The 27,060-nt window shown below is 38.9% G+C and overlaps 1 long non-coding RNA gene across 1 annotated transcript in view; it reads right to left on the bottom strand.

Moving 5' to 3' along the window:
• Window positions 1-1,452: 1,452 nt before the first annotated feature.
• LOC148002492 (uncharacterized) overlaps window positions 1,453-27,060 on the bottom strand; it is a 37,333-nt gene continuing 11,725 nt past the window's right edge. The window contains exon 2 of the long non-coding RNA XR_015633010.1: window positions 1,453-1,974. This is a non-coding gene — a long non-coding RNA (uncharacterized LOC148002492). The remainder of the gene's footprint in view (window positions 1,975-27,060) is intronic.

Genomic DNA, 27,060 nt, shown 5'->3' with positions numbered 1-27,060 from the left:
CATATTCCTTCCGTGTAATAGGGATCAATTTTAGTATTTTTAACAAAGTTCCTGTAGATCTTGCTGCCGGCATGGAAGATCCAATTGATCAAGAATACTTCAATAAAAAGACCGATCACCGACCCTGGTGATTTCTTTCTTCTGAAAGGAGCCCTTAGAAATCTTTGTTTTAGCAACCGATTTTCTTTCCTAATGACCACCTTTGTTTCAGAAATCTAGAACTGCCAAATGATATCTATCCCTGTGGTAGCACATAGCCTGCACCTCTCTGTTCTCATTCTGTCTGCTTCTTACAGAAGAAGCCTGACAGCAGGACACCATTTTATAAAACAACTTTACATAATGGTTGGAGGTTATTAAGTCATCCATCAGAGCGGGCTCATGTCCTATGGAATAATCATTTTCACACTCCTATGAAATCATAGCTTTGAACACCAGTCAAGGGTGTTAATTTATTTCTTTGGACTCCCTACCCTGCTGTCAGCATTTTCACATTAAAGCGACAGTATCACCACTAGGAGACCATGTGCTCCTAGGAAAGGCAGGGGCACTCTGACACTGCTCCACCTCCCTCCCCTCATAACTGCTTTCCCAGAAGAGATGAAACATAAATCTGAAACCTATAAATGGGTTAAAAGGCCACTGTCCCAGGGCTGAAGTAACTTTAACCTAGGTCATGCTTGAGAAATTCAGCCACGAACAGTTGGCAACAAGTTATCTTTCCTGAGTTGCTCCCTGGGTGGGAAAATTCAAGTCAGTTCAGAGCAAGCTTGAAGAAAAGAAAAGAAAAAAAGGTCTTGTTTTTCTAACATTTTCAAAGAATTAAGTTGGCGAAAGGTGCTAGATTTAAAGCTCTTGAAAATTATTTTCTCTCTCTTGAGAGCATACATTTTGATCCAAGGGTGGCAAAAACGATGACCTCTTACAGCATTAAATCGCTAGCCATTAAAGAAGACCAGCACTCAGGTTTCTGTTGACACTAGAGTGTAACCAAAGGCAGCTCTGGAGGTGATTTGCAAAAATCACAAGAAAAAGTGAAATGGAGTCAATGAGGGAAATTCACACTGATGTCATAACCCTTTTGATTTCTCCTTGTGCTTTCCCTCTTCCGTGTGCTGTCCTCTGCTTCTGTTTCACCCTCATTCCCATAATAGGAACTTCTACTTTCTACTCTGGAAACTTTGACCATGACTAAACATGACAATTAAGGGGTTTATAGGCATTGCATTGTACCCCCAATAGTTCCTGTGTACATAGGACCCCATAGAGTAAAAAAGGCACAGAAGCACTGTGTGTCACATCATGTATGACATCATCCCTAATTATTTGTATCTCAGATTGTTTGGATTCCTTTCACTGTCTCCTTGTCGAAGCAGAGGGGATGGGCCCTTTAAGAGTCTGACTAGTACCATAACCACAAAATGCATGATTTTGGTGGTGACTGGACAGGGATTGAAAGCTTTTTAAAACCAATTTATCTCATTGCTCATTGAGTGGAATTAACTTTTGTAAACAATTTCTAACCAAAAGCTGATGTATGAATAAAGGTTAAAGAGTTAATCAGAACCAATGCAAGTGGATGAGTAACATCTCATGCCCTCTGACTTATGAAGTTGTTTTTTTGTTGATGGGAAGAAGTCTTGTGGCTTTATCCTGTGATGGATCTCTTTGAAAAGATGTTTGACACCTCAGAGACCCATCTGAAAGTCTTTCAGGTCTTTCCTTCCCCCATATTGGCTTGGGCTTCGTGCATTGCGTCCAACATGGCTTCTCTTCTATTCCTAGATGACTCTTTCATGACCAAGTAGATGGCCATACTGTCTCAGATCTCTCTCATTGAGCTTCAAAGGGCCATCAATTAGAAGCCATAGGGCAGAGTCTGCTTTCTGTTTGACCTCTTCTTGGTCATTTTATATTCCAGCTTTCAATGAGAATAATCCAAGATTCTGCTCAGCAGCAAACCACACAACATTCCTGTGGATACAATCAAACGAAATCCTATTTGTTGTTTTTTTAAAGCGGTATTGTACCACTATGGCTCAATCTAGGTTCGTAATCAAATCGGAATTGAAGCTCAGACCTCAACTATAATTAAAAAAAGATTTCCCAAGTAACCAAGGTGAAACTAGTGTCCTGGGCAATTCCAGGTTACTATGATTCTTAATACCTTTTATTTACATGTAATGTTAAGAATCCCACTAAAATATTCTAAAACATTAGAAGATGTTTGCAAAATAGGCTATAAGAAATACTTCAATTAGGGGGAACAAAATCCTCATGGGAGGAAATACAGGGACAAAGAGTAGATCAGAGACTGAATGAAGGAAAGGCCATATAGAGACTGCTCCACATGGAGATCCATACCATACACAGCCACCAAACCCAGTCACTATTGCTGATGCCAAGAAATGCTTGCTGACAGGAGCCTGATATGGATGTCTTCTGAGAGGTTTTTCCAGAGCTTTATTGATACAGATGAGGATCCTTGCAGTTAACCATGAAACTGAGTGCAGGAAGCTTAATAGAGGAGTTAGAGAACTGAAGGAGCTGAATGGGTTTGCAATCCTATAGGAAGAACAATAGTATCAACCAAGCAGAGCACCCAGAGATCCCAGGGACTAAACCACCAACCAAAGAGTAACATGGAGGGACCCATGGTTCTATCTGCATATGTAGCAGAGGATGGCATTGTCCAGCATCAATAGGAGGAAAAGCACTTGGTCCTGTGAAGTCTCGTTTCCCCAGTGTAGGGGAATGCCAGGGTGTTGAGGTGGGAATGGGTGGGTGGGAGGGAGAGTACCATTATAGAAGCAGCAGGAGTGAGGATGGGAGAGGGGAAAACCGGGAAAAGGGATAACATTTGAAATGTAGATACATAAAATACCCAATAAAAAAGAAGGCAACAAACACTCCGATTAATTTTTTTATTATTTCTCTTGCTTTTTAAGATTATAATTGTATCGTTTGCCCTTCGCTTTACTCTCCCTAAACCCTCTCATACCTGTGTGCTTGCTCTTTATCAAATTTACAGCCTATTTCTCACTAATTATACGTATGTATAGTCTATTCAGTCTGTATCATGTTACTTGTGTGTACGTTTTCAGGGCTGACAATTTGGCACTGAAAAACCAATTGGTGTGCTCTTTCCTGGGGAAGACTGTTTCTTACTGTTCTTAACATCTCTTAGTCTCCTACAGTTTTTGTGTAGGGTTGAGGCCTCCCGACTAACCCCTCCTCTCCAATGCTGTTTATATTCACATGTTTATTGTTTTTGTTCTTGCTGAAAACACACAAATAATGTTTTGGTAAATTTGAAATAATATATCTGGGTACAGTTTAGAATAAACTTGTAATTTTTTTTTGGAGTTTGGTTTCTGATTTTAAACCATTTCTTCTGCATTCCAAATGTCTAGTAGGAAGGTGTCATCTGCTCAAAGTATATCCTTTCAAACTCAGTATTTTGAATGCTGGAGGCAGGCTGACTTTATCAAGAAGAGATTTAATTCACAGGGTAAGAACTGCCAACACGTATTTCTATGTAAGCTGGGCCTTAGTAGACAAATTGATGGGTTTGAATCTAGAGTGTGCCCAACAGTCATTTTTCAAACCAGGCAAAGGGCTCAAGGGTCTAGTGCATGCATTCAAATCAACCCAGTCTCCCAAAACCCATATTTATTTTTTGAAAGTGATGACCTCAGTGACCCTTGAGCCTCCTCCTAGTCTTAGTGTAGGTTTCAACAGCACCTGTGCTGCCACACGGTGGTCTAACTTTCTACAAAACTATCCTGTTAATAAATTCAATTTTATCCAAAGTTGACAACCAAGACCAGCCATGGCAACATATAATATGGATAATGAATAGGCAACAAAACAAAACAAAAAAACCTGATGCTTCTGGTCATTTTCAGGAGTCAGAATCAACCACCTCAGTAGTATTGTTTTATAGCAGTTAGAGTTTCCACTGTTATGGATTTCAAAACCTCTTTTTATTTTACATGTTTACATATTTCATTACCATAATTTCATTATGGTATTCATAGATAGGAAAGTATTTGTGTGTGTGTTAAAAAGAGAGAGAGAGAGAGAGAGAGAGAGAGAGAGAGAGAGAGAGAGAGAGAGAGAGAGAGAGAGAGAAACTTTGGGTCTAAAAGTTCTAAAGGAATATCTAACACTTCTAAATTCTGTTCTTGAAGATCATGCAGCAATATGGGGCATTTCAATGTCAGTATAATAAACCATGGCTGCATTTTTAAAGCTTCCAAAGTAATGGAATCCTGAATGAGGAAATCCAATCACAGAACAAAACACAGGGTGTGCAATTATGCAGTCACTGATAAGTGGATATTAGCCCCAAAGCTCGAATTATCCAAGATACAATCCACAGACCACAGGAAGCTCAAGAAAGTAGGACAACCAAAGTGTGGATGCTTCAGTCTTTGTTAAAAGGGGGAAAATACTCATAGTAGGAGATATGGGTACAAAGTTTGGATCACAGATTGAAGGAATGGCCATTCAGAGTCTGCCCCACCTGGGGATCCAGCCCATACACATACAGCCACCAAAACCAGACAATATTGATGAAACCAAGACGTGCATGCTGACAGGAGCCTGATATGGCGTCTCCTGAGAGGCTCAGCCAGAGCGTGACAAATACAGAGGTGAATGCTAGCAGCAAACCACTGAATTGAGAATGGGAGGAGTTAGAGAAAGGATTGAAGGAGCTGAAGGGGCTTATAACCCCATAAGAACAACAATACCAACCAACCAGAGTTTCCAGGGACTAAACCACTACCCAAGGAGCACTCATGGACAGACCCATGGCTCCAGCTGCATATACAGCAGAAGATGACCTTGTTGGGCACCAATGGGAGGAGAAGCCTTTGGTCCTGCCATGGCTGGAACCGCCCAGTATAGGGGAATGTCAGGGCAGGGAGGCAGGAAGGGGGTGATTGGGGAGGGGAACACCCTTATAAAAGAATGAGGAGGGGAATGCGATAGGGGGCTTGTGGACGGGAAATTGGGAAAGGGCATAACATTTGAAATGTAAATAAAAAATATCAAAAAAAAAAAGTAATGGAATCCACTGTCGACATCTGAGTGCTGCAGGAGATTTACTGACTTCACAGAGATGGGTAGACTTGTTGGGGGGTAATGTGCTGGTAATGTCCGCAAGAAAAGTTTTATATACTTAGTCTGTTTTAATGATTTCTAAGCAAATCTGGTGGTGGCTGTGCTGCTTTGTTTTCATTGGTCAAGAACCATGAAGTGGAAGGAAGTACGGCTCTCCAAAATTATATCAGTTCCTGCAGCTCTTCCTTTGAGTCAGGAATATCAGATGGGCAAGCCTAGAACAATGCAGCCTAACGTCTATGCCGGCTCAGCCTGTTAGCCTTCTTACTGGCAAGGACTTGCACAGGTACAAGGGCCCTGACCTCAGACGTGTTTGTTAGGGGAAGGATCAATGGGTCACGGTTAGCCTGGAAATCCGCTCATTTTGTATTATCAGAAGCTCCATTTTATATTAACATCACATTGTATGGATGTGTTGGCAAAGCCTGTCTAATAGGAGACTGACTGTAGGATCAAAATCTAAAAGCAAGAATAGATTGATTCAGATAATGGAAGTGATGATAATAGAGACCCAGTTCTCCCTCTGAAGACGAGCAGCTTGCAGCCAGGCAGATGTATCTAGCAGTGGGCGGTGCCTGCCCTGAAAACACCTATCACAGTCCGTGATCTCAAATGCAAAGCCAAGACCAGTTCTCAAAATCCCTTTTCTGCCAAAAGATTACCTCAGAAACCTTCAGGCACAGAATTCACGGTATGACTGGACACACTCCATAATATCTGGTGTTGCTTCTATAGCTGATATAATTTTGTGGACTCAGTACTGAGTGACAGAGTAGTGTAATACTTTGTCTCTCTACTGAGATTTGGGACACGTTTATTTCTCCAGAGTGGAGGAATTCTCTCTCATGTACTTAGCATTTCGAGGATACCGAAAGTTCATGCTGGGTTGGCAGATTAACGCTGGGACATTCCGATGCTCTTTCTAATATCCGTGACTGTTCTTACGCTGCTTAGATTTTGAGAATAGCTAAGAACTAAAGTCACCTTTTGAATATTTATGTACAATAGGGAAATCCCCTCAGCAACATGCCTGACATTTAACAACATGCCGAAAATACTTTTGATTTCATGTAACGAATCAAAGCATTTTAAAAGTGTTTATGGCTTTAAGCTTTTTTCTAAATCTAAGCACCCCAAGCAGAAAGTTTTTGAAGCGTTGACTTTATTGGGTGAATAATGCACTAAAACTTAGAGAAAATGTTATGGCTCTAAAATTTGAAAATTCCATGTAGTTTCTAATGATTAGTGATATTCTCTTGCCTTCGTCTGTCACTTTCTCTGACTTCCAATTTCTGCTTGAAACTGTAAAAGAATCGTCTCAGAGTAAAAGTCCATGGGGAGCAGGTTAAATCATGGACACAGTGGTGACTTCAAGAATGTCATGTGTTCTGGAGTTTAACTGCTTCTTCATGGGGACCACAGCCTGAAGTGGAGGTCTCCCTCCTAAATGCTACTGCAGAAGCTCGAAGGCTAGTTTCAGAACTTTTCTCAATTTTTCACTCCAACTAGCACTCCACAGGAACAGAGGGGCTCTTCTTGGACACAAGATGGCAGTAGCACACCGTTCACATTGGCCATTTCCTCAGAAGGATGTAGTCACAAAATCAGTTGCTTTGTGGTAAGTTAAAAGTCCTTGTGGAAGCAGAGGGAGTGGGCCCTTTAAGAGTCTGACTAGTACAATAACCACCTTCTCCTTACCACCCCAACTGCCATATCTATACATTTCTGATGTATTTCTTCCACGACCTTCAAGATTCAGTAGTAGGGAACAGAATGATACAAAAAGTCCAGCAGCCCGAATATCAAGGAAAGATGTGACTAAAGAAAGTGAGGTCAACTGTTGTGAAGATGCCCCGAGTCAACCTTGGGGGTACATATTGTGTTCTCACAAGTGCAGTAGGATTGTGGTGCTAGGTGGTGATGGTCAACTAGGTTCGTGGCAATCTATTGTTATTATTGGGTTATTTTACTTTTTCTTCTATTTTAGGGAAGTTTGGAGTTTTGCTTTTCCTAATTTTCTGAGTTCAACACACACACACACACACACACACACACACACACACACACACTGGTTTTTCACCAGTTACACAAAAGATTTAAAAATATTATCTTGCTTTTCCTTTGTTTTTATTTTATTAAAATGTGGCAAAATACAGTATGTATGCTTTCATGTATCAATTAGTCATTCGATTAAGAATATGTAAGAAAACTTTTTTTTTACAGAGTCACATATGGTTTCAATTAAAGTTTTGTTGTTTGTCTTTCAAAATCTTCATAAAAACACTGAGAAACGAATCCTTACTCTGGCATAAGGATCAATTGAGCTACAAGTATCTGTGATTGGCTCGTGAAAACTTGGAAATAATAATACAGAATGGGGGGGAAGGGGGAACGAGCCCAGGATGATTCTAGAATTCTGATTCAGAGTTACGGTTTTCCTGTTGGCAGAAAATTTCTGGTGATTTTCCCAGAAGCACAAAGCTGCCCTGACAATACGGAATCAACGCAAGGTGGCAGAATGACTTTTCAGAACCATTTGACTCTTAGTGTGCTCAACGTTTAGACAAGTTGCTAAAAAGTAGCTATCATGAACTAAGAACAGTTGGAGACATGCTACATGCTCTCCGAGTTTTGTGGAGTGAGCAAAGAATACACATTAGAGTAATCCTATTGTGCTGGTTTTCACCTTACAGAAAAAAGTAGAACTTTTAGCAACTTTTACTATTGTTTCACTATATCTTTTGTAAGTCACTAGTAGTCTCTTAATTATTCTTGTGATTTAGCAGCAAATCTGCTTGTTACAATGAGGTTCTTAAAACGTTTGAAACTGTTTTAACATTCAGATTTTTAACAGACATCATTTGGAGCACCACTTCACTCGAGATTTTACGTGCGGGTTAATATCAGCTTTTCTATAATAAATTAAACCTCTATAATGAAGCAAATGTAATACCTATGGCTGGGGGAAATACCATCGTGAAGGCCGTGCACTCAAGTTGACAGTGTATAAAAATACGCAACCTGAGGTCAGTCTTGATTATTTCTATAGGCCCAGCATAAGAATGTTTACTTAAATTTATCTGAAAGGGTTAGAGTAATAAAAGTATTTATGAAGCCCTGCTACACTATAAAATATTTACTTGGGTGGAATTGTAAAGCTTGTCAGAAAAGGTACCTAAAGGTGAGTAAAACTTGGAAAAAAATAACTCCTGCTGTTGAATGGCTATAAACAACTGCCATTCATCTTCCATTGTGAATGCTTATGAAAAGACAAATGTTTGGTAGCAGATTGATATACTTAGATGCCGTTAACAGGACTATTGCATTTCTGACAAAGTATCTAACAAAATCCCCAGTGGCAGGCACGAGAAACCTTCTTTCAAGATATTTGAAAACCTTCTTTCAAGATATTGAACTATTGTCCGATAGTTCAGGTGACTCCCAAAATAATGTAGGCAACTGTTGGGTTGGGAGGATGCATCCCAGAGGTTGAAGTCTCAGAAGGGACCACCCTTAGGTTATGGGATCCAGATGATACTAACTGCATGTAACCTGATGTACTTCTTCCCGTGGATGAGTTTCCTTAGTACCAGAAAGTACTATGCAACTTGCCAAGGGAGGGAGGGAGTCAGTAGCCTTATCCAGTTGTGACACCTGTAAACTGTAACTTGGATCACCATGTCAAGGCATCCCTAAACATACAGCACTGGCACTCATGTCCTGATGGTAGCCAACCTCTGTGAAGTTAGATTTAGAATATACTCAGTGAGAGGGAACTCATGCGTGCTACTGGCAGTCTAGCTAACTATCCAGATCATGGACCCTGGAAGAAAACCTACTGGGAATACCACAGAAGAGGAGGCAGAAAAAAAATGGTCAGAGCTAGAGAACCTGGCTATCTGCTTTGCGATTATGACACCTAGAATCAACAGGAAAGTTACTGTTGAGAATTCAACAGTATAGCTGTTTAATAAGACTCAAATAATGACAGTTCCAGCAGACATGCTAATAAAGAAGGAGAAAAATCCAAGGATGGTCCACTCGTGCAGGAACAACTACAGACAGTTTATAAGCAAGAGTGAGAAATAGCCTCTCCCAGAGATGAAGGCCCTAACTGGTTATCCAAGACAATGAAGTCAGGCTGAAATCACACACACTAGACAAATTCCATAGGTTGTTTAAGTCCATGTATATGTTAGGAATGGGAGGGAGGAATCAAAATAGAGGAAGCGGGTTTAATTATATTTTAATTAAAATGATTTAAATGAAAATAAACAAAACCAAAAACCAAAGGAACACTCCTAAATTCTTTTTTTTTTTAATTAACTTGAGTATTTCTTATATACATTTTGAGTGTTATTCCCTTTCCCGGTTTCCGGGCAAACATCCCCCTCCCACCTCCCCTTCTTTATGGGTGTTCCCCTCCCCATCCTCCCACCCTTGCTGCCCTCCCCCCAACAATCTAGTTCACTGGGGGTTCAGTCTTAGCAGGACCCAGGGCTTCCCCTTCAACTGTTGATCTTACTAGGATATTCATTGCTACCTATGAGGTCAGAGTCCAGGGTCAGTCCATGTATAGTCTTTAGGTAGTGGCTTAGTCCCTGGAAGCTCTGGTTGCTTGGCATTGTTGTACATATGGGGTCTCGAGCCCCTTCAAGCTCTTCCAGTTCTTTCCCTGATTCCTTCAACGGGGGTCCTATTCTCAGTTCAGTGGTTTGCTGCTGGCATTCGCCTCTGTGTTTGCTGTATTCTGGCTGTGTCGCTCGGGAGAGATCTACATCCGGCTCCTGTCGGCCTGCACTTCTTTGCTTCATCCATCTTGTCTAATTGGATGGCTGTATATGCATGGGCCACATGTGGGGCAGGCTCTGAATGGGTGTTCCTTCAGTCTCTGTTTTAATCTTTGCCTCTCTATTCCCTGCCAAGGGTATTCTTGTTCCCCTTGTAAAGAAGGAGTGAAGCATTCACATTTTGATCATCCGTCTTGAGTTTCAATTGTCCTAGGCATCTAGAACAAGCATTTGGGCTAATAGCCACTTATCAATGAGTGCATACCATGTGTGTTTTTCTGTGATTGGGTTACCTCACTCAGGATGATATTTTCCAGTTCCGACCATTTGCCTATGAATTTCATAAACTCGTTGTTTTTGATAGCTGAGTAATATTCCATTGTGTAGATGTACCACATTTTCTGTATCCATTCCTCTGTTGAAGGGCATCTGGGTTCTTTCCAGCTTCTGGCTATTATAAATAAGGCTATGATGAACATAGTGGAGCATGTGTCTTTTTTATATGTTGGGGCATCTTTTGGGTATATGCCTAAGAGAGGTATAGCTGGATCCTCAGGCAGTTCAATGTCCAATTATCTGAGGAACCTCCAGACTGATTTCCAGAATGGTTGTACCAGTCTGCAATCCTAAATTCTTAATTCTGAGAGTACTGGGAGTTGATATCCTTCAGGCTAGCAAAGTCCACTGGAAGGACAAGAGGCCAAGGGCTTGGGTGAAGATTCAGTTTCAGTCACAGTGATCAACAGACATGTAGATATAGTTTATATAACTCCTGGGAACATTCAGTCCATTAAGTTTTCCCCTCACTATATATGTTTTATTTCATTACCTGTAATAGTATCTTAAAGTTCCCTAAGTGGTTATGTTCCTATCCCGAGTTAATGTAAGTGGGGAGGGTGAAATTTTAGCTAGGTAAAATGATACTGTCTCCTGGGCCCCCAGTTGAGAGTTTCAGATGTTTCTGTAAGTTCTTACTGCTTGGTGAGATGGGGCTATCTCTTTACCAACCTTCATTCATGGTAAGATCAATTCAATTTTCAGTTCTTAGCTCCTCATACTTTTACAGAAATAATAGAATTATTAGAAAGTTTTAGTAACCAGATAAAGTAAATTTAACATGAGATAGATTTAGCTGTTTAATGCATAATTTATATCAGTAAACATGTTCAGAGCATCAGAAATGTAGATTTAAACTGTTCAGCGTTGAAGTATGAGAGAGAAGTGTTAAGTGGCATTTTCTTTTGTTTTATTTTTTATAAGAAAAGATATTTTCTGCTTGTGTAACCAATTTCCTGTCTACTACGTTGAGTAGTAGATTTGGAGGTCTTCCTAGTAAGTCAGAATTTATTGAGACCATACCACATGCAGTGCAATATTCTATTTATTTTCCACCCTTCATTGTCCTCATAATAGCTTTATGAGGAGGAAGTTCCACCAAGAAGCCCCTAAAATATGCCCTTTACATGACAGATTTTAACTACAACCTGTTGACATTTTTTCTCCTCTTTACAGGGAAAGCAGCTATTTAAAACCCATCAACATTTCTTCATTGATGTTGGTGGTATAGAAAACATGGCCAAATGCATTTCTCACAGCAGAACCTATCCTTGGTAGAATGTCCAACAAATGCAAGATGGGAGAAAGATTTTTTGGTTGGGGAGACAGGATGGATGAAAATGAATTCAACTTTGCTATTCATGCTGTAGGTATAAACTAAACCCACCTTGACTTTATAATGAGCTTAAATACATTCTCCACTCTCACAGAGATCAATAATTAGTGTTACATGGTTTTTAATTTTTTCCAGTAGCGTGATCAAAATTTAAAGACAAGTGACTTTACTTTTCTTTTTTGAGATTAATATAATTATTTTGTTTTTTATTTTCTCCCCTCTAAACCCTCCCACAAGCCCCACCTCACTCTCTTTTAAATTCCTGGCCTTTTTTTCTCCCATTGTCATTTTATGCACACACACACACACACACACACACACACACACACACACACACACACGTATGTATATTCCTAATATATAGCCTGTTCAGTTTGTATATTGTCACTTGTATGCATGTTCTCAGGGCTGACCATTTGGTAGTGAATGACCGAACGGTGTGTTCTTTTCCAGGGAAGATTATTTCTCTCACCCTTCCCATTCTTTAGTTGCCTATAGTACTTTTGTGTTGACTTGAGGCCTCTTGGTCTTTCCCCCATGCATGTTATTTCTGTTGTCCTTGTTGAGCCATGTGGATGAAACATGATGGGTGTGGCTTCTGCAATTGCAAGGATATATATTCTCACAAACACACATGAGAAATCCTTGGTCCTCTCTGATTTTTACAATCAGTACTCCCCCACGCCCCACCAATATTCCTAGAGTCTTAGCATCAGGAGTAGTTGTAACTACATCCACTGGTTCTCTGCTCCACTGTTAGGCATTTTGTTAAGGCACAGCATGAAGTTTCCTTGATAGGAATGAAGTCTACACTTATCCGTGGTTCTCTCTCTCTCTCTCTCTCTCTCTCTCTCTCTCAATGATAGGATCTTTCATCAGATTTTGGACTCTGAAGGCATGTGTCACATTTTGATTGTGCCATCCTCAGCATCTCAGCCTCTTGTTGAATCTGGTAAATGCCTGAAATACCCTCCAAGGTTGTGACAGAGCACAGGCAAGTGAGCCGGGTGTATTTTATAAGTGCTGTGCCTTGATTTATATCACAAAAGCTATCAGGCAAGGGAGGAAGAGTAAGGTACTTTTGAGTTCAACCCAGGTTAAAGTCATCATATCTGTGTTTAAAACTTGCCGTCTTTCTGAATTATATTTGACAGATTTTATAATGTCAGGAGAGTAAAACACTTACCAGCAATTCATGGTGAATACATTTGTCATTTAGATATAATTTATTCCTTTATAATTATATCCTTTAGATATAATTTATTCAGAGTTTGCTCCAAAGGAAGCATGTGTTTCAAAATAAAAGAGAGGTACATTTTAAATTATGAATAAAAATGAAAGTATTTGAACAAAATGTCCCAAGGCCTGAACTGAAATATACTAATTAGTTCTTTATCCGTTTGGCATGCTTCACCAAAACAATCTTCTGCTTGAGTTCAGTGTTGTTTTGCAGTGAAGATCAGTTTTTGGATATCTTTCATGAAGAAGTGGAAGGCAAACAGGAAAAGCAAGATCGAACTGGGAATTATCTGTACATGATATGACAGAGCTTAGACTGTGCTTGTATCTCAAAGCAGATGGCACTCACAGCATTTACTGAGTTTACATGAAGATAACCCTGTGGGTCCATTTCTGCTTGGAAACACTTGCCACCATGGCAACTGGATTCCGTACATTCTTCCTATCCTACCACACCTTACTACAGTCAGACTACTGACGAGCATCTAGGGATACAGATAAAGGTTCCAGAGTCTAATCCATAAAAATTATGGGAAAGGAGTAGAGGAAGAGAAAGAGAAAGCAAAGGGGTATTTGAAAATATTCTATTCTTGGGAAGAGCATGAAAAAACACTAGGCACGTGTAGTGAATCTCAAATATATATATATTTTTTTCAGACATAATCACTCTAGGTTCAGGGTTTCTGCATGAATTTGGAGAAGTGTGGTACGACTTGTTTCATAAGGTTTTCTGAGTCACCTTCAATGAAATCTAAAAACCCAAGTATCTCAGGAAACCAATGCTAAATAGCTTTTTATTGTTTAGACTTTAATAGACTGAATGACCTAAGAACGTTATGAAATGTTGGCCCAGGATAATAGCTACAAACATCTGAAAGTAACCAATTCAGCTGAACTAGAATAACATGGGTTCAACCAGAAAGACATCCAGACAAAACAGATAACTATACCAGAGTATAGAAGAATGTTTTCTCGAATATGAATTTACAGAGTATAATTAAATATGGCAATTTGGTAAACTTCAGCAAAATATCATCTGTATTTTTAAAATGTATTTTAAAATTTTAACTTAAATGTTATTTTAAAATAATTGTGTATTTCTGGGCTTGTGTGAGTTTATATGCACCATATCCTGTGTGTTCAGTGCTTACAAAAGCTAGAAGAGGACATCAGATTTTCTGGAAAGGAGTTTCAGGTGGCTGTGTGCTACCTGATGTGGGCTCTGGGAACAGAACTTGTCTTCTCTGCATGAACATTAAGTGCTCTCAACTGCTGAGTCTTATCTCTGTCCCCCAAATCATTCTGTATTTTACTGTAATTTTTTTTTTGAGGCAGGGTTTTTCTTTGTAGCTCTGGTCATCCTGGAACTTACTCTATAGACCTGGTTGTCCTCAAACTCACAGAGATTGACTACCTCTGCCCACCTAGTGCTGGGGCTGAAGACTGTGCCACTGCTCCTGAACCGTGTTCGTTTTTTAATAAAATGACTATAGCTCATGAAGACCATAAAATGGTATTAGTTCTGCATCTTTTGGTATGGGGAGGGATTTGGTTAATTTCCACAACTTTAATTCCCCATGCATTTTGGTTTGTGCTGTATTTATGACCTAGTCATTACATAGGGTGATTTGAAAGACTGAACAAGAGTCAATAAACTGGGTGTACTTTTGTAAATATATTTGACAACCGTGTTGAGTGATACTGTTTTGCTCCTTCCTTGAATCCCTTTGACATGTACAGGAAAAGTTCAGCTCTATTCTCATCTCTTCATTGCTTCAAATTGTAGAAAAGAAAGTCCACTACAAATTCCTTTACATATTCTATCTAATGTTTTCTTGGTACTGTCTAGAGTTCATTTTTTTGTTGTATCTTTTTAAGGAAGTTACATGTTTTATCTTTTCATGTTTCCGATGTTATCTGCCATTTCCCCGTTCTATATTACATAAACTTTATTCCATTTTACCTCTAGGATGTCATCACTTCCTAGTCTAATTTAGAGATGGTAATTTAATACGTGACTATTGTGGCTTATGTGAAAGTTTGTGTCAGTTGGATTTTCTAATCCCTCATTCTTTTATATTTTTATAGATCCTAGTTCTTATCTTCTCTCCTGGTCATGCCTCCTACTCTATGGAATCCTTTTGCCTTCATTCTTTTTCCTGAAACTCAGGCCATTATGTTTCACATGATCTGGTTACTTTTTGCCTTCCACAGCTCTCATCCTGGGATAACAACTCAAAACTTCCTTAAGTGGTTAGATTCATTGCTTTCTTGACCTAATGTCTTTCTTTTGATAGCTCTATTTCATCATAGCATATCAGTTCTTATCCAATTAGAGAAGTGGAACCTCCTAAGATTAGAAAACACTGTTGGGATAATGCCATAGATGACCATGGGAACTGGTTAAGAAGTTTATGCTGTGATACTGCCCCTGTGCTTAGTGTTAAGACTAAAGTTGCCATTGGTTTCACTACCAGGAGAAGAAAAGTTAGACATAAGGTAATGAGGAAATAGAAGGGCAAGTGAGAATCTATTGGAAAGACCTGAGCTGCTGTTTGCGTCTCATTCCCAGTGTTTTGACACACATACCTTGTTGTAATAGTTAGGTGTTAGCATATGTACCAGAGGCTGGCCTACAGCAATTAGCCAGAGCTGAAAGAACTGTTGGCCTGGTTCCTTCTGCATGCCCAGGAGATGCTCTAATAGATCAGTAATAACACATGCAAGCTGCGGAAGTGTCTGGCATTCTGGAACAACTCTGTGTTAACAACCAGCACATGAATCCCATCATTCAAATCTTAGCTAGTGTCTCTTGGGCCACTATAACCCAACATCATATGAAAACAGACACTATACAAACCTCCACAATCATTTCCTTGTCAGTATTATGTTGACACACAAAGCTTTTTTAATTTCCAAATAAAGACCACCAAATTGTCTTTCAGCTTAAACAATGAGCACATAATATTCATCAGAGGAGGTTACAGTCATTTGGAGTTTTGCTATATTATGTTTCATTATTTTGGTGTGAATGTACCTTTTGAAATAAGGTTTTAATTTATTCTTTGTGTTCTATGTGTCCTGAGAACTACTCCAAGTAGAATTTTCTGTTTGTTTGGTTTGCTTTTTTTTTGTTTGATCACTTTTATTTTAATTTACTACCAAGGAAAGAAGGATTCAGAGTGTATTTGTTATATGATTGGTTCAAGCTCAAGTTCTTGGGTTTTTTGTTGTTTGTTTTGTGAAGACACTAAAACATGAAATTTTTCAAAATTTAGTGTTTAGTAATAGACTAAAGTTGAGCAATATAGTAATATAAACACCAAATGGGTTTCCTCTTCTTATAGCTGTGGTTTTGAAAACTATACAGTATCACTCAAGGGACTAATTAAACAAAAAGTTCTGTGCTTTAGTTTAGTTTTGCGATTAGAGTCACATAAGATTATCAATGAAAAGCATTGTTGAGAAACTTTCTAGACATTACCCATGACCCATTTTCAAATTTATTCTGAGCTTTAGCTTTCTCTTTTGGAAGGATTTGGCTTTGGTCTCTGGGTCATTAGTACTGGCCTTATGTCTATATGGCTCAGACCCCCTCTTTCCCAGTTTTTCACTGCAAAACTAAATGTTGCAAGTCACTTTGTTTACTAAAAGTTCTTGTTCATCATGTTGAGAGACGAATGACATTTATTGAACCGATCCTTGAAAACTGTGGCCATGTATTTTGGGTTCGCCAAACTCTTACCTAAAGCTAAATTGCAATAGGAAAAGAAATACTTAAAAATGCCAATGTAGTCCATTTTAATTAGTGGGTGACATTCTGTGTCAGGAAGGGAAAGTTCCACCTTTCTTTGAATGCGAAGTTAAATGTTAATGAATTATTATTCTTTCTTCTTTAAAAGTTCTTTCTCTACTTCATATTTCAGTACAGAAAATTTAAGTCTCAGCTTTGATTGTTGCGTTTGAAATCTGTTCTTTGTTGTAGTGAGTCTATCTTTACCTGAGCAAATATGTTTTAAGATACTTTTTATGTCATTGAAGGCATGTCCTTTTACTGAATTGTGGAACGTAGCACCACACACCAGAAACAGATGATTCAAAACAGCCCCATGACAACCACTTAGAAATGCCGAGCAGATTTAGAATAGACTGATGGTTTTGTTCTCCATTAACTTTTATTTTGCATCTGTACAAGATACTTTGGTTCATATCTTCCCATTTTCACAGCATTCAAAGAAAGCATTTTATTTTTCTTGGTTGAAAAATTCAGGAGCAGCGTGAACAACAGCTCACGGCACAGATACAATCAATGCAGAACAAATAAGCCACGCCCAGATATCACTGAGTAACAAGCTGCTGTTGATAATGAATTTGAATGTTCCTGACAGAATTCAGGAAGGGTACAGGGTCTGGAGGAAAAGCATGAGGCAACCTTTTCATTTGGAGTCACAGTAGCTTGGGTTAATTTTATAAATTTTGATTTTTGTTGCTTCATTACATTATGTCAGGAAAACCATCACAGCATTTTTACCCTTGTATGGATCAGTCCTTTGTCTCCAGGCCCTTATTCTGTACAATATATGCAATACCATGCATGAATTCAGTCATTTTCTTGTTACAAGAAGGATGTTTTAAAGAAAAGTGGATTTCGAAGAAATACTTCTGCCAGACAGAAAGTGTAGACATAGTCCTATGGAATATAACTGAAAAACATGGCCATTATTTATAAAATATAAGCAAGAAGACTGAAAGATATAGAGAAGAAGACAGATTAACTAAGATTTGGACTCCAAAAAGACATGGTAGCTAATTCTCTTAGTCTGATATTTGTTGCATGTATGCAAGGCTTGAAGAGGATTAGAATTTTCAGAAACCATCAAAAAAAATCAAAATATCTGTAAAGGTTAATTAGGACATCTTGACTTCCCATTCTTGCCTTACTTTTGTAAGTAAAGATGTCCTCCAAATTTTTGCAAGAGGAATGCCAGAGCAAACTAAGCAGGAAGCCACGGTTGTCATTCCTGCTAAGGCTGATCAGCTGCCCTGGTATCTTTCCTGGCATCAAGGATTAAAACTGAGGGAATTTGAGTGTTCACATCCAACTAGGCATAAATCAAATCACCCTATATTCCTTCTGATGCCATGAGAAAGGGTTAGTGTTAAGGATTACCACCTCAAGAGTTTGGGGTTTCACATTTACCCAACAGTAAAGATAATACTCCCATTTTCTTTGCAATAGTGCAAGGGAAGGCTTAGTGGACAGTCACCACTGTCCACTTTCTGCTCCTCTCTGCAGTAGTATAAAGGCACACCGGGAGGGGAAATAAGGCTAATCTACTCTTTTTACCAGAGTAATATGTGCTAATGATCAGTGGTGAAACAGAACGGAATGCCCTCACTAATATTCAATATTGAAAAGGAACCTTCTCTCCTCTGGGTGTTAACGGAACTTAAGTTGGAGATCTGAAATTTTACCTTTGCCTCCTCCACACACTCTTTCAGAATACCACAGTTTTAATTCCTGCCAAGGAAAGCCAATAAAACTGCCAGAGATATTTAGGTTTTACAAAGACAATCACTCCTCATGACAACAATGAAGGATATTTCTAATAGAATGCAAAAATACAGCCAATGGATGCCAATACAAAGAGAAAGCAGATGGTAGGACTAAATGGCCAAAACTTAATGCAGTCATCTAAAATTATCCTTCAGTAAGCAGTTAGAACCACATTGGAAAGAAAACAGCGAGAAGTCACTTTGGTGAATAAAAAGAAGACGGTATTTATATTTATATAAAACTGAGATTAACAATGTAAAAAGTAAATTGGAGCTGGAGAGACACTTCCGCTCTTCCATAGAACCCAGCATCCATGTTGGTAATTGATAATCATCCTAGTGATACAAATTGAAACCATAAGATATAATCTCATCATGGATAGAATTACTGTTATTAGAAAGTCAAAATATCTTTGCATGGTGCAGATGTCGAGAAATGGAAGTGCTCACACATCCCAACTGAGAATTCACATTTAGTTTCAGCCATTACACAAGACAGTACCCTTTAAAAGCTATATTATATAATGATGCGTGCCAAGAGTTAGAAGTATACTTACCATATGCTCTAGTAATCATATTACTTGTAATATAAACCCAAAGGATTTAAAATCACTATGTTAGAGATACCTAAATTCATTGATTTTTTCATTGCATTCTTCACAGCTATCCAGATATTAGATTTCCCGATGTATTCATTGATGGATAAATGAATAAAGAAATGTGGTGCACTTATTTATGTACACAGTGGGTATTATTCAGCCATTAAAAAGCATTATATTACATTTGCAAATATTTAGATTGAACTGGGAAACATGTTAATTCAGGCAATAAAGAACCAAAAAAAAAAAAAAAAGAAAGGAAGAAAGAAAGAGAGGAAGAAAGAAAGAAAAGGGAAAACTCATGTTTTTACTTACATAGGGAAACTAAAAGATTTATTAAGAAGTGCAGGCCGACAGGAACTGGATGTAGATCTCTCCTGAGAGACACAGCCAGAATACAGCAAATACATAGGCGAATGCCAGCAGCAAACCACTGAACTGAGAACGGGACCCCAGTTGGAGGAATCAGAGAAAGGACTGGAAGAGCTTGAAGGGGCTTGAGACCCCATATGAACAACAATGCCAACCAACCAGAGTTTCCAGGGACTAAGCCACCACCCAAAGACTATACATGACTGACCCTGGACTCTGACCTCGTAGGTAGCAATGAATATCCTAGTAAGAGCACCAGTGGAAGGAGAAGCCCTTGGTCCTGCCAAGACTGAACCCCCAGTGAAAGTGATTGTTGGGGGGAGGGCGGCAATGGGGGGAGGATGGGGAGGGGAACACCCAAATAGAAGTGGAGGGGAAGGGGTTAAAGGGATGTTGGCTTGGAAACTGGGAAAGGGAATAACAATTGAAATGTAAATAAGAAATACTCAAGTTAATAAAGATAAAAAAAGAAAGGAAGTAGAGTTTAGAATGAATTCTCAGAGCCTAGAGAAGGCTCTACTATTTCAATATAAGTAGATATTTATTTATCTTTCAATCCTGTGTTAGCAACTTCCACAGCAAATGTTATCTGTGCTTCAGTTCTTAATGCTAATCGGCAAAAAGGCTTCAATCACTTTCACTTCCCATATCACTTAACTTCCCTTTCCTACCTACCCTTTTTCAGTTTCTTTGGTCTTTTGCTTTTCTTCCTAGTATGCTTAGAGCGTCTTTGTCATCTTCCTAAGAAAATGTGCAACAAAATACAACAGAGTGAAGTTGGTGACAACCACTCCTCTAACTAGATCCTATTAGATGAGACTGCTACATAGTTTCCCCATTCTCAGTGCACTATAAAACCTTGTTGAACTTCATTAAGGGGCCCATCTGGCAGTAAATGAGGTTCTTCAATTTAGCTCTTAAGTAACCTTACAATAGCCATGCGAATGGCTAGGACAGTGATTTCCTGGGCAACAGAACTTTGATGTGATGTGAGTGATGTCTAACCATTTAATTGAGATTGGTGAGAGATCCTGAAATATAGGAACAAATCAAATATCTATATGACTAGATATCTGACTAGGCAGAAAAACAAAGGTTCAAGCTACTAACTTTCAGAGTAATTCGTTTCATGGTAACAAACAAAGACTATGTTAATGTAAACCTCTCTTAAATGTTTGACTAAGGGTTATTAAATCTGATAGATATAGCATGCCATTTCATGTTTCTGAGTTGATTGAATGTATCATATAAGGAAAACTTTCATTTCTCTCAGCTGGCAAAAGATGCATGTGCAATATCTGAGTGTCTGTCTCACTGCCAGGATGCCGTAGCACAATCGGTCAGCAGCTGAGGGGACACAGGACACAATCGAGGATCTGTAGCCAGTCCAGAACGAAAGGTTCGACAAGATTCTTGTCTGGCCGGAACTGCCAAAGTGTTAAAGCTCTCAAAGGGGAAGCCTGGGCAGGGTAGGCAGCCAGATCTCTTCCATTACCATTGCAGCCCCAGTACTAGTGAAAGCAGTGTCAAGCTATGGCAGAAGTCTAGAAGCCATAGCTGGGGCAAGTAGTCATGACAAACAACTACTGCAAGACTGAATGCCCTGCCTGCAGAAAACTAGAATATTACACCTCAATAAAATAGCCACCCTTAGAAGATTCTGGGTGAAATTACTCCTGCATGCTATTCCCTGTGGACAGGGACCTTATATACAATTGGGGGTAAAGCCTAGTATAGATGCTTTCCGTTGTTTCAGTCTAAGATGTTAGGCATGCTTTATTTGCATGGGGGAAGGATTTCAGGTATTGTATGTAACTGGTTGTCATGATCCTCTCAATGGGGTGTCATGGTAGCATGTTCCAGGACCGGTAGAGCCTGACTGGGAGATGGTTTCAGGGCCTGCCATTCTCAATTATGAGATTTACTGGGGTTTTTGAGCCTGCTTCAATCTTACTAGTTCTTCTCTCTGGTGGCACGGTCTGCTTCCCCACATTTGTGAGGCAAAGATGTAAAAGATCATAAATAAATAAAACACACTGCATTTATCTCTTCTGCCTTGGAAAAGAAATTGTATACTAAATAAAAATCCACTAATGAAGGAATTCTGATTAGAGAGTGAAAGTATCACTTCAAAAATTCTACACTCCTTATATTAGTGCAAATAAAAACAAATGCTTAAAACCATACTCAAGAGATTTGCATAATCCACAATTACAGAAATATCCATCTGAGGGCACAATCCCTAGAATGTCTTTTGCTCAGGACAGTAAGAGAAGGAAGCAATCAGGAAAGTCAAAGCATCTCTATAAGATACCCCAAAGATGAAGTCCTATGTTCATGGAGAAGAATTCATACTGTAGAAATATCCAACTTATCAAAAAACATCTACAGATTTCATGCAACTCCCATGAAATTACAATGCTATTATTCACATAAATAGAAGAAATATCTAAATATTCATACAGAAGCACAAAAAAAATACTGTTGATACACAACACTTCTATTTAAGTTTTGTTTACCTTACTCATTTTGGGCTCTTCTTTATTCAGAAGCATGACAAGTGATATTGTTAGATCCTGATTTTCCCCTATACAGTTTCAAATTAAAGAATTTCTTTCAAATAAAATTTCTGAAAATATTTTATGTATTTAAAAAATCATTCTATGTATTTCTTTCTGCTTTTTTATCATAAAACTCCTAACTAAATGTGGTATGCTTGCTGCTGTTCCACACACATTGGGCTCTATCTTCCTCAGGATAGGCTTGGCCGATTGGTTGCCAGAGTTACTTGTTTTATTGTTAAGGTAAATGTACCATTGCACTGGTGGAGTGATAGTAATAGTTTACTTATCATCTTTGTCTCTCAAATTTCTTTTCTTAACTTTTCACCTCATCGTGGTTTGTTTTGATGAAACATTGTTCTTAAACGTTCTTTTATTTTTAGCTAGTTTTCCTGTGTGTGTGTGTGTGTGTGTGTGTGTGTTTGTGTTTGTGTAAAACATAAGACTTAAACATGTTAAGCAAGTATTCAACCACTGAGCTATGTCTCTACTCCTTCTATTTGTATATTTATAAATTTTGAGACAAGGTCTCTCTCACTAATTTCCCAAGACTTGCTTTCGAGTTACTCTGTAATATTTGATATTTGTGATATTTGAATATTGTGATATTTGAGGTCTTATTGCTTCAGATTTCTGACTCGCCGGGGTCAGAGCTTTGTAGTACCATGCACATTTCACTCCTTTTCAGATATTTTGAATAGATGATATAAGTCTAGTAAATCCAACGTCTGAGATTCCTCAACTACAATTTCTGTTGGTTCTTTTTTGTCTGTGGTTCTGTGATTAAATTATTACTTTTTGAAATCTGAATATTTTATGTCATATTCAGAATATTCTTTTTATCAGCTTCTGCTTAACTCAAGTTTCTTTTTTGCTATTTCTGACTGCATGGTGCTGTCCCTGAACTAATTTTCTAAAGTCTGCACTTTTTGTCTAGTGCATTTGTGCACACACACACACACACACACACACACACACACACACACACACAAGTCATGTAATTTGTCATGGAACTTGGTATGGTGAATAAAAGACAATAAAGCACTCATGCCTGAAGAAGACATTTAAGTCACGGTCACTGATCCAAGGTTCAGAAATCACTGTGGAAGAGGAAGGAGGGAGGCCATCAAGCCTGAGGTGATGGATAGCTATGAAACAACAATATTTTCTCAACATTAGGGGTAGGTGCAAATTCCTAGAACTTGGGACAGCATGGAGAATGGAGGTACCACACACTCCCAGAGCTAACTGAAGCTACTAAGAGTTGATAGCTACAGGGTAAATAAAGGTGAGTCGTCTTTCTTTAAGGGTGCAGTCCTTGGTAGGTTGTCTGTCTTTAGTGAAGGCCTACATATCTAAGAATATTCAAAGAAGATAAACCAGGTTGATGGAAGGAGGGAGACACAAAGCAGGGAGCAGCAGGGGAGAGGAGATGTATCTCGGAGGAGTACGGGAAAGGCATAAATGAGACAAAAATACCTTATAGGAAGTTCTCAAAGAACTTAAAAAACAAAACCTTCAAACTACAGCATAAAACAACAACAAGGAAATATCATGTGATGAAGCTGCAAGGTTTATTCTTACCCATTCTACTTCACCAACGTCTTTGGAAATAGATTTATAAAGTACTTTAAAATCTGTCCAAACTAGCATATTTCTTACTTTGTAAGCCTGATTCTGAACTTCTTTTAGTGTCTTAGTGTGGCTTATTGGAGGAGATCATAGCTTGGAGAGATATTGTTTTAGAGGCTAATCAAATATATTTATTAATGTGTGTCATTTGGGGAAAATACATGTCTCATCAATAATTATGATAATATTCTTGAATCCCTAATCCTGATAGTCTTGCATGTATGAGAAAATTCTCATTGTCTTACTGTGAAAACAGCTCCTTGAGCGTATCTTCACATTAAAAATTTTGTTCTAAAGAGTGGATCAGTTTTTGTCATGGTAACTCACTTGGATGAGCCACTGATTTGTCTGCATCCTCTCTCATTGTATGTAAGAACATGTAGATTTTCACATCAAACCATAATTCTAAAGAATGATTCATAGAAATACAGATGTTCCCTGATTTTTCTTTTTTTGGTTGACAGCCATGAATTACTGGATGATTTAATTTTTTTAATTTTTATTTTATTTTTTTTATTAACTTGAGTATTTCTTATATACATTTCGAGTGTTATTCCCTTTCCCGGTTTCCGGGCAAACATCCCCCTAATCCCTCCCCTTCCCCTTCTTTATGGGTGTTCCCCTCCCAACCCTCCCCCCATTGCCGCCCTCCCCCCAACAATCTAGTTCACTGGGGGTTCAGTCTTAGCAGGACCCAGGGCTTCCCCTTCCACTGGTGCTCTTACTAGGATATTCATTGCTACCTATGAGGTCAGAGTCCAGGGTCAGTCCATGTAGAGTCTTTAGGTAGTGGCTTAGTCCCTGGAAGCTCTGGTTGCTTGGCATTGTTGTACATATGGGGTCTCGAGCCCCTTCAAGCTCTTCCAGTTCTTTCTCTGATTCCTTCAACGGGGGTCCTATTCTCAGTTCAGTGGTTTGCTGCTGGCATTCGCCTCTGTATTTGCTGTATTCTGGCTGTGTCTCTCAGGAGCGATCTACATCCGGCTCCTGTCGGCCTGCACTTCTTTGCTTCATCAGATGTTCCCTGATTTATGAATATTTACCTTGCAAATTTTTGATCATAGAAGAATGGAAAAGCAGCATACACTAAGGAATATCTAGTGTTTGAACTTTAATGTTCTCCAAATTCACTGGTCTGGAACGTGCTCCTCTCTTGGGATGCTGAGTAACATCTGAGTCAGTTATATAAAAGTCAACTAAACGTTTTATAGTATATTGCATTAGTATGTGGTTCGTAATAAATTTAGTGTGTTAAGTCAATTTCAAAAGACACTCATTTTGTTGGCAAGTTAATCTATTGGTGAGAAAACAAGAGTGAATGAATAATAGCGAGTGACTGGGATATCAGAACTAGGACCTGGTGAGAGAAAGTAAGTCACTGGTGGCATGACTTTGCAGAATATTCCTTTCTGTTGTTCCTTCCTGCCTCTCTGCCTCCCAGTTGTCATGAAGTGCACAATGCTCCTTCACTGTATCCAAAATTCACCCATTATGATGTTTCTGCCTTTCTATAGACTATTCTAATTTATTATATTACTATGATAAAATATCTAGACAAAAATAAGTTAGGGCCTAAAGGAGGTTACTTCATTTTACAGCTTCTGGTTAAAGTTCATCACTGGGGGGAAATTGAGATAACATCTTCAAATGGATAGCTATGTCATATCCAAAGTCACGAGCAGAGAGAATTCATGCATATATGATTAGTTACTTGTTTGCTTCATTATACTCAGCTTGATCTCTAGTTCAGGATTACCTGTCTAGGGAGTTGTACCACCATAGTTGGTTGGGTTTTTGTACATTGGTTAACAAAATATGCTCTCCCACAGACATTCCCACAGACCAACTTGATGTTAACTATCTGTCTTTGAGATTCTCTGTTGAGCTGATTCTTGGTTGTGTCAATTTGACAATTAAAATTAGCCCTTAATGGGTCTAATACAAACAAGATAGCTTACAATGAAACCTTTCAAAATGAGCCAATATTCTATCTTCATTTTGTTTTGCTTGTGTTCTTCTCGGATATCATAAGCTAATGCAAAAATTGGTGACAAGATGTGGGCTGTGTCCAAGATGTGGGTCAAAAACCTTAGAAAGGAATTTGAGTAGGGAGTTTGAAAACATTGGAAAGGATAGGAAGGTAGGTCTTTGGATGGCATAAGGAAAACTAAACCTTTGGGGGCTCATAGCACCTAAATGATGATGTTATTGTAGGGCATAAAAGGCATTGAATATAGGCAGTAAAAGCCAGATACAGGATTTCAGATGCAAATGACTCATTGTCTCCTCTAATGCTGGGCATCATTTGTATTAAATTATGACAAAGAACTCACCAACATTTTGTTTGAATGTTTTTAATTTGAGTGAGGCTGAATTTGAAAGCAACAAGGTAATGTCAAGAGGTTACTGCATTCTGGCAGAAGCGTGGTTATTACTAGCTGCATTTGGCCAAATTTATATGAAAATCAGGAGCCAAGAAGTAGACCAGAAAAAAATGTTAAAATATGCAGTTGGGCTAGAAAAGGGAAGTATGCTTGATATTGAGGCCAAGAAGGTATAATTAAAGAGATTTTAAACTTATGGTTGGAAACCCTATAAAGTTGGTTTGTGGGAATAATTTGAAGTTTGGATGAGCAACTGAACAAGTGCACAATGCTGAAACTGTTAGATGCTGATATGAATGTGGGGTGGGGAGGACAGACACACAAGTTTTCAGATTGGAGGCTAAGATTACAAGCCATTTCCTGTCAATTCTGGCAAAGAATATCTGAATTACTCACAGATTAATCTGTCATATTAGTAGATAAAAACACTGTCCTTATGAATACATAATTGTGTACTGTGTACATGTTGGCTTTTAGAAGGAGAAGAAATGTTACCTCCAGAAAAATCAGCAGTTTGCTCAAGATGATGAAAATCAAAGTCCAGAGATGTTCTTCTGAAATCTTTCATTCTTCTTGGAAAATTGGATGGGAACAAACGAAGAAGAAAAGGAATAGCTGTGTTTAGCATGATAAAACTTTGCAGACCGACAGGAGCCGGATGTAGATCGCTCCTGAGAGACACAGCCAGAATACAACAAATACAGAGGCGAATGCCAGCAGCAAACCACTGAACTGAGAATAGGACCCCCGTTGAAGGAATCAGAGAAAGAACTGGAAGAGCTTGAAGGGGCTCGAGACTCCATATGTACAACAATGCCAAGCAACCAGAGCTTCCAGGGACTAAGCCACTACCTAAAGACTATACATGGACTGACCCTGGACTCTGACCTCATAGGTAGCAATGAATATCCTAGTAAGATCACCAGTGGAAGGAGAAGCCCTGGGTCCTGCTAAGACTGAACCCCCAGTGAACTAGATTGTTGGGGGGAGGGCGGCAATGGGGGGAGGGTTGGGAGGGGAATACCCATAAGGAAGGGGAGGGGGAGGGGGATGTTTGCCCGGATACCGGGAAAGGGAATAACACTCAAAATGTATATAAGAAATACTCAAGTTAATAAAAAAAAA

Source organism: Rattus norvegicus, chromosome 11 (assembly GCF_021556685.1).
Source record: "Rattus norvegicus strain SHRSP/BbbUtx chromosome 11, alternate assembly SHRSP_T2T, whole genome shotgun sequence".
Taxonomy (NCBI): domain Eukaryota; kingdom Metazoa; phylum Chordata; class Mammalia; order Rodentia; family Muridae; genus Rattus; species Rattus norvegicus.
The sequence above is the reverse complement of the archived record's forward strand: the minus strand, read 5'-3'. Positions and strand labels throughout refer to the sequence as shown.